At 42.9% G+C, this 13150-nt stretch overlaps 1 long non-coding RNA gene across 1 annotated transcript; it reads left to right on the top strand.

Moving 5' to 3' along the window:
• Positions 1–9947: 9947 nt before the first annotated feature.
• LOC139584033 (uncharacterized) lies at positions 9948–11293 on the top strand. Its single transcript, XR_011676666.1, has 3 exons — positions 9948–10186; positions 10955–11056; positions 11180–11293. It is a non-coding gene; the product is annotated as an uncharacterized lncRNA (long non-coding RNA).
• Positions 11294–13150: the final 1857 nt, after the last annotated feature.

The following is a 13150-nucleotide window of genomic DNA, read 5'->3' as shown; positions in this document are numbered from 1 at the left end:
ATGCCCTTCGGCCTGACCAACGCCCCGGCTGTGTTCCAAGCGCTCATAAACGATGTGCTTAGGGATATGCTTAACATTTTCGTGTTTGTTTACTTGGATGACATCCTCATCTTTTCGAGCTCCCTTCAAGAACACACTAAGCATGTCAGACAAGTGCTCAAACGCCTCCTAGACAGCCATTTGTACGTTAAGCCGGAAAAGTGTGAATTCCATTCCTCTCGAGTACAGTTCCTGGGATTTGTAGTGGAACCCGGTCGAGTCCAGATGGACCCCAAGAAGGTAGGGGCGGTAGCAGATTGGCCCACCCCCAAGTCCGTTAAGGAAGTTCAGCGTTTCCTGGGCTTCACTAACTTCTACCGCAAGTTCATCAAGAACTTCAGCTCGGTGGCAGCCCCTCTCTCAGCTGTAACCAAGGGTGGCAACACAAGGTTTCTGTGGGGAAGAGAAGCTGAGACGGCCTTCCAAGGACTCAAGCAGCGCATCCTCTCTGCTCCCATCCTGACACTACCGACGGCGGATGAACCTTTTGTGGTGGAGGTAGACGCATCAGAGGTTGGTGTTGGAGCTGTCCTGTCTCAGAGGGGTGAAGACAAGAGGCTTCATCCTTGCGCCTTCTTCTCTCACCGGCTTACCCCGGCCGAGAGGAATTACGATGTGGGGGATCGTGAACTCCTAGCGGTTAAGATGGCATTGAAGGAATGGAGACACTGGCTCGAGGGGGCTTCTCAACCGTTTCAAGTGCTTACGGACCACAAAAATCTGGAGTATATCCAGCAGGCGAAGCGGTTGAACTCCAGACAAGCTCGATGGTCTCTTTTCTTCAGCCGATTCCAGTTTATTCTCACCTATAGACCCGGGTCGAAGAATCTCAAACCGGATGCCTTGTCACGAGTCTACTCTCCTGCCATTCGAGAAGATACTGACATGACTGTTCTTCCTGCCGCTAAGATCGTGGCTCCGATCTCGTGGCAAGTGGAGGATACCGTGAAACAAGCTCAAGCCATCGAACCGGGCCCTGGAGGAGGTCCTGCTAATCGGTTGTTTGTTCCCAAGGCAGCAAGGTCCCAAGTCCTTCTGTGGGGGCACTCCTCTCGCCTCACCTGTCACCCGGGCGTAGGTCGCACCTTGGAGTTCATCCAGCGTAAGTTCTGGTGGCCCACCATAAAAGAAGACGTTGCCACTTTCGTCAAGGCCTGTTCCGTGTGCTGCCAGGGCAAATCTTCTCACCTCCGCCCTCAAGGACTCCTTCACCCTTTATCTATTCCCCACCGACCCTGGTCCCATATCTCGCTGGACTTTATTACTGGCCTTCCTCCGTCCCATGGTAATACTACGATCCTAGTCATCATCGACAGGTTTTCTAAGGCGGCCAGGTTTGTTCCCTTGACCAAATTACCTTCTGCCAAGGAAACAGCTGAGTTGGTGATTAACCATGTGTTCCGAGTCTTTGGCATCCCGCAAGATATGGTTTCCGACAGAGGTCCCCAGTTCGCCTCAAGGTTTTGGAAGGCCTTCTGCCAACTCATAGGGGCCACGGCCAGTTTATCTTCAGGGTACCATCCGGAGTCCAACGGCCAAACTGAGAGGATGAATCAGGAGCTGGAAACCACCCTCAGATGTATGGTTTCCAACAACCCATCCACATGGTCATCCTTCATTGTTTGGGCTGAGTACGCGCACAACACCTTGTGCTCCTCCTCCACTGGTATATCCCCGCACGAGTGTCAGTTTGGCTATGCTCCTCTATTGTTCCCGGACCAGGAGGCAGAAGTCAGAGTGCCTTCAGCCTCGAGGTTCATCAGACGCTGTCGGCTTACGTGGAAGAAGGCCCGTCTTAATCTTCTGCGTTCCTCACAGCAGTACCAACGACAAGCCAACAGACGTCGCCGTCCCGGTCCTACCCTGTACCCCGGCCAGAGAGTATGGCTCTCAACAAAAAACTTACCGCTACGGGTGGAGTCTCGCAAGCTGTCCCAGAGATTCATCGGACCCTTTAAGATTGCCAGGAGAGTCAATCCCGTTACTTTTCGCCTGCACTTACCCAGATCCCTTAAAATCAATCCCACATTTCACATTTCTTTATTAAAACCTGTTGTTTTTTCTCCCCTTATTCCGGCAGGCAGACCTCCCCCTCCGCCCCGTGTCATCGGAGGCCAGTCGGCTTATACCGTCCACCGGATACTGGACTCCCGCCGGGTGCAGCGGTCCTGGCAGTATCTGGTGGACTGGGAAGGCTACGGTCCCGAGGAGCGCTCCTGGGTTCCTGCCAAGGACATACTGGACCCTGACCTCATTCGTCAGTTCAGGGCCCTCCACCCTGAGAAGGCTGGTAGGAACGTCAGGAGCCGTTCCTAGGAGGGGGATTCTGTCAGGTTTTGGCCAGGACTGTTCTGGTTTTTTGTCACTACATGTCCCCATTGCACCTTTTTTGTACCTTTTGTTTTTGCCCTTGCTCTAATTATTGTTTGCACCTGTATGTCGTTCCCTTGTTAGTATTTAATCCCTGTGTGTTCCTCAGTTCCTTGCTCAGTGTTTGTATGTTAGCACCCAGCCCCAGCCCAAGCCTTGTTGTGAACATATATTTTTCTCTTGTTGGATTTTCCAGAGGTTCTCTGGTTTTGTTCTTTTGTATTTTGGATTAGTCTTTTAAGGTTTGTTTTTCCCTTGCTGTTTTTACCACTTTGTGGATTTTCTTTGTATTTTGGAAGATATCTATTTTTTATTAAACCACCATCTCTAGTACTGCTGTGTCTGCCTCATCTTCTGGGTTCTGCCGATTTAGTGACTGTTTCTCGCACCGGGTCCTGACAAAGCCACTGCCAGATTTTTGGATAGGGCTGCGCTCAGAGTTTCTTGCCTTGGCAAATCACGCTGTTAAGACACTGATGCCCTATGCAACCACGTACCTATGTGAGAGTGGTTTCTCGGCCCTCACTAGCATGAAAACTAAATACAGGCACAGACTGTGTGTGGAAAATTATTTAAGACTGAGACTCTCTCCAATACACCCCAACATTGCAGAGTTCTGTGCAGCCTTTCAAGCACACCCTTCTCATTAACCTTTGCTGAGTTATTTACAATTTTTGATTAACAAATAAGGTTTTATATACAGTGGGGAGAACAAGTATTTGATACACTGCCGATTTTGCAGGTTTTCCTACTTACAAAGCGTGTAGACGTCTGTCATTTTTATCATAGGTACACTTCAACTGTGAGAGACGGAATCTAAAACAAAAATCCAGAAAATCACATTGTATGATTTTTAAGTAATTAATTTGCATTTTATTGCATGACATAAGTATTTGATCACCTACCAACCAGTAAGAATTCCGGCTCTCACAGACCTGTTAGTTTTTCTTTAAGAAGCCCTCCTGTTCTCCACTCATTACCTGTATTAACTGCACCTGTTTGAACTCGTTACCTGTATAAAAGACACCTGTCCACACACTCAATCAAACAGACTCCAACCTCTCCACAATGGCCGAGACCAGAGAGCTGTGTAAGGACATCAGGGATAAGATTGTAGACCTGCACAAGGCTGGGATGGGCTACAGGACAATAGGCAAGCAGCTTGGTGAGAAGGCAACAACTGTTGGCGCAATTATTAGAAAATGGAAAAAGTTCAAGATGACGGTCAATCACCCTCGGTCTGGGGCTCCATGCAAGATCTTATCTCGTGGGGCATCAATGATCATGAGGAAGGTGAGGGATCAGCCCAGAACTACACGGCAGGACCTGGTCAATGACCTGAAGAGAGCTGGGACCACAGCCTCAAAGAAAACCATTAGTAACAAACTACGCCGTCATGGATTAAAATCCTGCAGCGCACGCAAGGTCCCCCTGCTCAAGCCAGCGCATGTTCAGGCCCGTCTGAAGTTTGCCAATGACCATCTGGATGATCCAGAGGAGGAATGGGAGAAGGTCATGTGGTCTGATGAGACAAAAATAGAGCTTTTTGGTCTAAACTCCACTCGCCGTGTTTGGAGGAAGAAGAAGGATGAGTACAACCCCAAGAACACCATCCCAACCGTGAAGCATGGAGGTGGAAACATCATTCTTTGGGGATGCTTTTCTGCAAAGGGGACAGGACGACTGCACCGTATTGAGGGGAGGATGGATGGGGCCATGTATCGCGAGATCTTGGCCAACAACCTCTTTCCCTCAGTAAGAGCATTGAAGATGGGTCGTGGCTGGGTCTTCCAGCATGACAACAACCCAAAACACACAGCCAGGGCAACTAAGGAGTGGCTCCGTAAGAAGCATCTCAAGGTCCTGGAGTGGCCTAGCCAGTCTCCAGACCTGAACCCAATAGAAAATCTTTGGAGGGAACTGAAAGTCCGTATTGCCCAGCGACAGCACCGAAACCTGAAGGATCTGGAGAAGGTCTGTAGGGAGGAGTGGGCCAAAATCCCTGCTGCAGTGTGTGCAAACCTGGTCAAGAACTACAGGAAACGTATGATCTCTGTAATTGCAAACAAAGGTTTCTGTACCAAATTTTAAGTTCTGCTTTTCTGATGTATCAAATACTTATGTCATACAATAAAATGCAAATTAATTACTTAAAAATCATACAATGTGATTTTCTGGATTTTTGTTTTAGATTCCGTCTCCCACAGTTGAAGTGTACCTATGATAAAAAATTACAGACCTCTACATGCTTTGTAAGTAGGAAAACCTGCAAAATCAGCAGTGTATCAAATACTTGTTCTCCCCACTGTATGTAAGATGGCTAAATAAAGAGCAAAATGATTGATTATTATTATATTATTATTTGTGCCCTGGTCCTATAAGAGCTCTTTGTTACTTCCCATGAGCCGGGTTGTGACAAAAACTCACACTCATTCTTATGTTTAATAAATGTATCGTATATTGTGTGTGTGGCAGGCTTATAATGATGGCAAAAAAACACATTTGAGAGTGCGCTGACCCTGGTGCTAGAGGGGGTACGCAGCTGGAGGTTGAATGTTTGAAGGGGTACGGGACTATAAAATGTTTGGGAACCACTGGTTTACAGCATGAGCGGTCGTGAGTAGATGCTCTTCTTTTGAGATCAAAGTGAGAGCTGCATGTAGCCACTTGTGCACTTTTTAAAAATATCCTTTGCTTGTTAGTGAGTCATTAGCCCAGTTATAGATCGTTTGTAGTCAGCAATAGGGGAGTGATTGTTCCTAAAAGAGACCTAAATATGTACATTTCTAGACATCTTTGAAAAGATAGTCAGGTGAAGAGCTTTTTGTGTGTTAAAGGGGCAGTGTTATATTTTGAGACAAGTTTGAATAAGCTAAGTAGCCAATAGGCAGAGGGTAGCATAATTTGTCTGATTCTCTGTAATAATGGCATGGGAATAATAATGCATTTTGCATCAAACAACACAACAACATTTTCAGTCACCTCCTAGTCTGAAGGACAAGTGGATAAACAGGTTCATGTCAAGCCCTGCATCTTTTTTCAAAAGTCTCATGGAATGTAGGCCTACATTGAACACGTGCTTCTACACCTGCATTGCTTGCTGTTTGGGGTTTTAGGCTGGGTTTCTGTACAGCACTTTGAGATATCAGCTGTTATGGGATGCATTTTCTCCATTGTTTTTGATGGTAGGCCACTCTGATAGGCCTACATTATGATCAAATAGCCACAGTAGCCTACTTGGCTACTTTTAAAACTGTAACTTAAAGCGGGTACAGCCTCAGTGTTCCCAGTAAATGCGCGCTGGAAGATGCACCGAATTTTCACAATGTTCAAGTTTCCGCTCAGCAGACATTTGCTCAGTGCCGAAAAAAATTAGATGGAGCATTGCCACCAACTGAATTTTTGTCTGCCCGGAGTACCCCTGAAATACCCCCTCATGTGCATTTTACCAGTAAACCTATGGTCTCATGAGTCTTCTCAAGTACCCGCTGTAGGTAGGCCAAGTACCCCAAGGTGTCCTAGTACCCCTGGTTGGGAACCACTGGTGTAGGGGGCGCAGAGAGAGACGTGAACTCAGCCAAGGCTATTATAATTTCAACCAAAACACAAGTGAAGGATTTACCCTCTCTAATCGAAATTTACATGAACTCTGCTCAAATATTGGCAATTACTTGTGTGTTTTAATCACTTACTCTGGGCCAATGTTTACAACAAGTGGGCCATCCATCAACATTCGACAGAAGAACTATTCAGAATACCTTTAGAGGAATGTGTCTACCTGATTCAGGGAGTACAGTGAAGAGTTGGGAGTTGGGGACCATTTTTTGTGTTACATACAGTCTGTGAACAGTTTTAAAATGTATAAATTGATGGTTAAGATTACGGAATGCCAAGGTCATATTTTTCAATATTCTGTTAGATCTGTGGACCATACTTTTTTAATGGCTTTCTCAGAAGATGAGCTTACCAAAAGTTGTTTATATATTATAGAGATCAGTCCTTTCGGAAGCCCAGATAATTGATTTATAAATCCCATTATTGGATGGTTCGGTAGCTGGGTTTCCCAAGGGATACATAGGCCAGCATAGCTGACCTGAGTTGTAAATATAGAGAAAAGGATTTTCCGGGTAAAGTGTATGTCTTTGAAATCTTGGAATGGGTATTGATTCCACATTTGGACCATTGGGGGATGCAAAAAGCTGCCCTCCAGATCGCAAGGTGTTATTGGGAAATATTGGAGTATGGGCATGCCATTCTGATTCCCAGTTACATTGTTTTTCAATTTTGCACAAAATAAAAATTATGTGAGCAATAATAGGACCAAAGTGTAGTTTACATTGTTTAAGGGATATATCAGTGAAGACCACCTCTTCCAGGGCAATAGGAGACACCACATTTCTCTCTATACTCATTAAGGGGGTGGAAGAATCATGTCGAAACCAATTCAGGGTGGGACGCAATGCTAGTGCCTGGAAATACAATTCAAAATTTGGTACGGATAGTCCTACATCTTTCCCGATTTGCAAGTTTGTTTATTTTATACGGGCACGATTACCTTTCCATATCCATTTAGAAAACGCACTATGGATTTTATCCCAATAGCCAGAAGGGGGAGACAAGCGAAGCATTGAACTACAGAAATTAAGTTGTGGAATATATTCATTTTGACAATAGATATTCTGCGGGTTAAAGCTACTGGGATATTAGTCCATCTACTGAGGTCGAATTGAATTGATTTTAGAATCCTGTTGATTGATTATAATCTAGATAAAACTTCCTGGATTTATCTAAGGAAGTAAATATATCTATTCCCAGATATTTCAAATGGGAAAGGATTGGGATTCCATAAGTAGGGATGGAGTCCTCCATCGGGGTCTTGAAAGGCAGTAGGACAGATTTGTTTAGATTTATTTTATAACTTGATGGAGCTGAATTTGTCTATGATCTTCACAACTTTTGGGAGGGATTGAGATACATTGTCTAGATAAAGTAAGATATAATCGACATATAATGAATGATATGACGTGATCCGTAGAATTGAGAGATATTGGTGTAATTTCTTTCAATTGTCAAATTGCCTGAGCCAGGGGCCACATAGAAAATAAAAATAGGGGAGGTGAGATGGGATCACCAGCAAGCCAGCTTCCTCAGTTGAGAGAAGAGGACTTGTTATATAGTTTAAAAAGGACTCGATCTGCCTTAGTGTGGATTTACAATCAGAGGTGTACAATTCTTTATATAAACAGGATAATCTTTGGTTGATTAATTTGGGTTCTGAAAGTAACTCACCTAATTCAGATTCAGAAGTTGCAATAATTGATCATAACTGCGAAGCTGTAAATTACCATGGAAGTAATGGTTGAGTCTAACTCGATGGATGGCAAATTCTGCTCTGTGTGTTATCAATAGATTTAGTTCTGTCTGGATTTTCAAGAGTATTCACTACCTGGTCTGAAAAAAGTGTTTGTTGAGAATGCTTTAACATCTTTAACAACTTTTCTACTTCTGATACCTTCTTTAATTGTGATTTATTCAGTCCAGATGCAAATGCAGTTGATTTGTTTTTAATAAAACCTTTAATGACGTTCCATAAAATCTGAGGATCATCTACTGGATTTTTGTTAATCATTATAAATTAATTCAATTCTGTTTCAAAATGTTCACAGAAAGTAGGATTTTGTAGTAAGGAAATATTAAAGCGCCGTCATGTAGCTCTTTTAGGAGATTCTGATGTTTGTATCTGGTAGTAATAAGTATAATAATCAGATAGGCTCATACTTCGAATTTCTATTTCTTGATTAAAGAAAATAGAGCAGTAGATAATAGTATGAGAATGTTTTGTGCCTGTTTGAATAGAAAGTGTTCTCTTCAAATCAAAAGCAATTCAAATCAAATGTTTTGCTATCAATGAGGTTGTAATCAGAGAGTATACTGTATGTTGGAGAACCTTGGTTGCCTGTGGATTGTAGTTGGTCTTATTAGATTTGTTGCGCATGTCCAGAATGGTATTCATGTCTGTACTAATAACCAGTTGGATTTCAGTTCATTCTAACAATATGCTGTTCAGAGAATCAAAAAACTTAAGATCATATGAATTAGGAGCATACACATTAACAAAGGCAATTTTCTTTCCAATATGGATACATTTAAGGAAAGTGATTCTACCTTCTTGGTCTTCACCTTTACCAAGGATGGTGATTTTGAGTTTCTTATGTATCATTATGATTACCACTTTAGTTTTGTTTGGGACTGATGAAAAAGCAGACAGTTTGTACAAATTGTTCTCTATTCTATATGTGTCCTTTTGGAGCAGGTGTGTTTCTTGGAGCGTTGCTATATCAATATGGTTTCTTGCTACAATATCAAGACAGCTGGAACGCTTGATAGGAATATTAAGGCCTTTCAAATTACCTGAGAGAATTGCTAGTGTTGCCATTGTTTTTCTAAAATGTAATTGTTATCTAGTGTTGATAAGCCTATAGATGTAAAATAAAAAGCAGAACCCACTGGGAAACCCACCCGCTCCCCATCCAGATGTCCCTCTCTATAAATCGTTCCTCCTTCCCTTTCCTTGTTTCTTGTACCCAAAGATGAGGAGTATCCTCGTCATTGTCTTATGCTGGGTGCAGCATTAAAGCCATTGGCTAGGCTGCATGATTGTGCATGGATAGTATATCTGAATAATGAGCCATGGGGTTTCATGTGTCTGCTTGTCCCCTTGTGTGTTGGATTTGATGTTATTCCAGAAGAAGTCTTGAGCTTCCTTGGCAGTGGAAAACGGGTGTGTTGTGTCCTGGAAGGTCAAGATGAGTTTGGTGCCATTAATACAGTTAACGAGTGGAGGACAGAGGAGCCTCTTAAAGAAGAAGTTACAGGTCTGTGAGAGCCAGAAATCTTGCTTGTTTGTAGGTGACCAAATACTTATTTTCCACCATAATTTGCAAATAAATTCATTAAAAATCCTACAATGTGATTTTCTGGATTTTTCCCCCTCATTTTGTCTGTCATAGTTGAAGTGTACCTATGATGAAAATTACAGGCCTCTCTCATCTTTTTAAGTGGGAGAACTTGCACAATTGGTGGCTGACTAAATACTTTTTTGCCCCACTGTAGCTACTATTATTTCTGATCTCTGCATCCAATAGGCACGGATACAGCTTTCGAAAAATGTCTACAGTATTAATAAAAATGTGTTCTCCAAGAAAGTACACATCTCTGTTTACATCACAAACACTGTCAAGGTTTTCACACACGTTATTTAGATAGGGACTGTTAGCACTTGGTGGCCTATAGCAACACCCCAAAATAATAGACTTTAGATGAGGCAGGTGAACCTGGAACCACAGCACTTGACATGAGATCTTCTCTAAGCATTACAGGGATATGGCTCTGAAAAGATATAGCAACACCTCCCACATAAGCATTCCTATCTCTTCTATAGATGTTATATCCTTGTATTGCTACTGCTGTATCATTAAATGAATTATCTAAGTGAATCTCAGAAATGGCTAATATATCAAATCAAATCAAATTTTATTGGTCACACATATTTAGCAGATGTTTTTGCGGGTGTCGCAAAATGCGTGTGTGAATGTTTTCTGATTTTAGCAAGTTATTGATTTCATGAACCTTATTTCCAAGGCTACATATATTAAGTGAAAATGGGCTTCCATGAAGTTGGTGCAAATTTTTTATGCATTCAACAATATTGCACAAGATGGCAAGGAATGGATTACATACAACAAACGTACGACATGATGGCTGTGACTGGTGTGTGGTGAGTAGTTAGCTAGCTATGATACTGTGATACTGTGATGTAACCAGCTAAATACAAAGCCTCTCCCTAATGTGTAACGTGATGTATCTAATATCAGAGAGGAAGATTTGCATAGCTAGCGTTGCAACTGGCAATAATGTTTGATAGGATGTAACGTTAGCCAGCTTGCTAAAGAATAATGTTTCAACTTGAAACTGGCTAGCTAAGAAGATCCTTGCTAGCTAACGTTAGCTGGCAAGCCAATTCATTTCAACTCTGACAAAGATATTGATAACATTATCCAGATTTGCAAGTTAGGTAGCTAGCTACTTTATAAAAACATTCATGTTGTTTGGGTTAGCATTTGCTCTCGATATCTCAGGCCCTGGGGGCATTCTGCCTTTGCTGTACTGAAACTGAGAGTCATGATCAAGGGCTAGGTTAGAACTAGCTAGCTATCATTCACAGGTTTTGTCTGCTACTACTGTTAAAACAACATGACTGTTCTCATAAAAGTCTATTGTGTATTTTATAGGGCAAAAACAAATGCAGGCTGTTACTTTTCTAGGCTGAGTACCAGTCTCTTTAACTAACATGCTACAAATATGTGTCAGCAAGCATTCAGAAACATAATGTTACACATCTGGTTGCATAGCAATGCCGTCAGCATCACTGGCCTGAATCTATTCTGTACGTACACAGTCACTCTATTAGTATAATTACTTCCAATCTATAAAAAAGTTATTTTCTCGCTGTTTTTCTCACGATCAAATTTTATTATATTCCCAGGCTACTTACAAAACCTAGTGGATTTGTTGTTCAACAGTGTCGTGGGAACACCCCTACCAGAAGGCTGAGGCAATACATGGCCAGGCACCAGTCCCACTTCTGGTTGGTCACATTTGATCTGGTCATAGGTCAAAATACTATCACTTGTCTGTCCTGGAATTCACCTAACAACCATTGATAATGTATCAGTGTTGTGTGTATCAACTCTACCTTGTTTTTCTATAGATGGAGGACAGAAGAGATGGTTTGTCATGGAGCCCTCTGACTAAAAGACAGGTTGATACGGATGTCATAACTGGGTGAGACCTGGCGCTCGGCATTAAAATGATACAAGACACATCTATTACTTTCATTGTCTTTTGTTATTATTGAATTGAATCGTGGCGGTGTATTCTTGAAATGTGTATTCTTCAAACATGTCACTGTCTTATATGGGACACCATACGAAGGGATGAAGACTAACATGTACCATCATACAAAATGCAGATAGGTACAGTATCTGTCTCGGCTGTGAATGATAACAAAATATGAAAGACAAGTGTAATATAAAGCACATTGTTGATCTACACTACAGCTGGCCATGTTTGTGCAATGTCCACATGCAGCCTAAACCTGCAGGGATATTAGTTCAGCCAGGAAAGATCTGACAGCGGACATAAGGAGAGAGGAGATGAGACAAAACTAGCCAGTTATATAATATTGTGTTGACAGCTGAGCTGACTGAAGACCAGGCATTCAACTCACAGTTGTTGATATCGTTTCCACGGTAACATGTCTTTACATGATGTGATAAAACATAAAGTTGCAAGCTACTTTCATAGCAAGGTGTTGTAAAACAAGTGTTTCATGAAACAGACACTGGTACTTCTTACTATTTTGGCATAACTGTGATTTGACAGAGAAATATCAGCTAGATAGATAGGCTAGCCAGTTGTAGCTATCCCCAAGAAATGCTAGCTAGCTGCTGTCAGGTTGGCTAAACAAATTAAATTAAATTGCATTTGTCACATGCATTGTAAACAACAGGTGTAGACTAACAGTGAAATGCTTACTTACCCAACAATGCGGAGAGCTAAAAGAGAAATAATAGAAAAATAATAACACAAGGAATAAATACACAATGAGTAACGATAACTTGGCTATATACACAGGGTACCCGTACTGAGTCGATGTGCAGGGGTACGAGGTAATTGAAGAAGATATGTACATATAGGTAACAATAAAAGTGACTTAGACAACAGGATAGATAATAAACAGTAGAAGCTGTTCAGGGCCCTGTTGTTTCCAGACATGCTGCATCGGTACTGCTTGTCGTGCGGTAGCAGAGAGGGCTTTCCTTTGACACCGCCTGGTATAGAGTTCCTGGATGTCAAAGACCTCGGCCCCAGTGATGTACTGGGCTGTAGGCATTACCCTCTGTAGCGCCTTGTAGTCGGTTGCCAAGAAGTTGCCATTGCAAGCGGTGATGCAGCCAGTCAAGATGCTCTCAGTGGTGCAGCTGTAAAACTTTTTGAGGATCTGAGTACCCATGCCAAATCTTTTCCGCCGCCTGATGGGGAAGAGGTGTTGTCGTGCCTTCTCCACAACAGTGTTGGTGTGTGTGGACCATGATAATTACTTAGTGATGGAACTTGAAGCTCTCAACTCCCTCCACTACAGCCCTGTTGATATGAATGGGGGAGTGTCCGGGACTCCGTTTCCTGTAGTCCATGGTCATATCCTTTGTCTCCATTGTCTCCTTTGTCTCCTTTGACCTCCTCCCTATAGAATGTCTCATCGTTGTCGGTGATCAAATCAAGCACCGTTGTGTCATCAGCAAACTTAAGGATGGTGTTGGAGTCGTGCACGGCCACACAGTCGTGGGTGAACAGGAAGTACAGGAGGAGACTAAGCACGCACCCTGAGGGGCCCATGTGTTGAGGGTCAGTGTGACGAATGTGTTGTTGTTTACTCTCTCCCCCTGGGGGCGGCCTATCAGGAAGTCCAGGATCCAATTGCAGAGGGAGGTGTTCAGTCCCAGGGTCCTGATCTCAGTGATGAGCTTGGAGGACACTATTGTGTTGAGCGCTGAGCTATAGGCAATGAACAGCATTCTCAGCTAGGTGTTCCTCTTGTCCAGGTGGGAGAGGTCAACGTGGAGTGCAATAGAATTCCATCATCTGTGGATCTGTTGGAGCGGTATGTGAATTGGAGTGG

This window comes from Salvelinus alpinus, chromosome 9 (assembly GCF_045679555.1).
Source record: "Salvelinus alpinus chromosome 9, SLU_Salpinus.1, whole genome shotgun sequence".
Taxonomy (NCBI): Eukaryota; Metazoa; Chordata; class Actinopteri; order Salmoniformes; family Salmonidae; genus Salvelinus; species Salvelinus alpinus.
The sequence above is the reverse complement of the archived record's forward strand: the minus strand, read 5'-3'. Positions and strand labels throughout refer to the sequence as shown.